This window comes from Cervus elaphus, chromosome 32, assembly GCF_910594005.1.
Source record: "Cervus elaphus chromosome 32, mCerEla1.1, whole genome shotgun sequence".
In the NCBI taxonomy this organism is placed as follows: Eukaryota; Metazoa; Chordata; class Mammalia; order Artiodactyla; family Cervidae; genus Cervus; species Cervus elaphus.
The window spans coordinates 34,762,559-34,763,904 of NC_057846.1; the positions used below are offsets into that span (position 1 = coordinate 34,762,559).

The following is a 1,346-nucleotide window of genomic DNA, read 5'->3' on the forward strand; positions in this document are numbered from 1 at the left end:
GGCAGGCCTGTGTGCAATTATTGGGCAGGTTTGTAGTTTGCATCGCACTTTGAGTAGATGAGGGACTCTCCAAAGCACAGCTCTGCTTCCTCTGGTGGGTGGCTTTCTCCTCTCATTCTTCCCCTTTGCTATTTTTGGAGATGAAAATCAGAGGAGGGAGCTGCAGGTTGAGATGATGCGGAAGAAACCAGAAAGCAAAGAGAACAGGTAGATGTATTCAATCCTATTTCATTCACAACTCAAACTCTGATTAGGAGAATGTGACCTTTCCCTGTAAAAAGAATTATCAAGATTCTCTGGTTGATCGGCTCAGAGAAAGGAGAGGCAGGGAGAAATGCTATAGTCTTTTGCAAGGTGATAGACAAAAGTCATTCTTGTTTTTTTTTTTTTTGATGTGGACCACTTTCAAAGCCTTTACTGAATTTGTTACAGTATTGCTTCTGTTTTTTGTTTTGCATGTGGGATCTTAGCTACCCTATCAGAGATTGAACCCACACCCAGTCCATTAGAAGGTGAAGTCTTAACCACTGGTGGTGGTTTTTCAGTCCCTAAGTCATGTCCAACTCTTTGCGACCCCACGAACTGAAGCATGCCAGGCATGCCTGTCCTTTACTATCTACTGGAGCTTGCTCAGACTCATTTCCATTGAGTCGATGATGCCATCCAACCATCTCATCTTCTTTGCCCCTTTCTCTTCCTGCCCTCAATCTTTCCCAGCATCAGGATCTTTACCAGTGAGTCGGTTCTTCACATCAGGACTGCCACTGCATCACCAGGGAAGTCCCGACATTTGTCATTTTTGACCTAACTTGTCCCTGACCATCCTCTTTCCTCAGAGCCCCCTTCCTTCTCCAGCAGAGAGAGAGAGAGACACCAGCAATTCCCCTGCAGGCCAGGCTTCCCACTCCTGAGAATTCCCCACAAGGAGAAAAGTGAAAGTGAAGTCACTCAGTCGTGTCCGACTCTTTGCAACCCCATGGACTGTAGCCCACCACGCTCCTCCATCCATGGGATTTTCCAGGCAAGAGTACTGGAGTGGGTTGCCATTTCCTTCTCCAGAGGATCTTCCCAACCCAGGGATCGAACCTGGGTCTCCTGCATTGTAAGCAGATGCTTTACCGTCTGAGCCACCAGGGAAGTGGAAGAAGCAATCAGTTAACTCAGGATACTTTTCCACTCCAAGATGTGTTGGGTTTCTTTGAAAAAGAGATGAATTAAATGAGTGGTGAAAGAATTAACTCTGTGTGGGGAAGCAGTGGGTATATCTGAAAAGAGTGAGGAAGGGTGGAAAATGAGTCAGAGAGAAGGTGTAGTTGATAATGAAAGCTCGTTAAGAAATTGGCTGG

At 46.1% G+C, this 1,346-nt stretch overlaps 1 non-coding gene across 1 annotated transcript; it reads right to left on the reverse strand.

Annotated features, from left to right (window-relative positions):
* Positions 1 to 1,065: 1,065 nt before the first annotated feature.
* Positions 1,066 to 1,137, reverse strand: TRNAC-ACA. Its single transcript has one exon. It is a non-coding gene; the product is annotated as a tRNA-Cys (tRNA).
* Between the last annotated feature and the right edge of the window lie 209 nt (positions 1,138 to 1,346).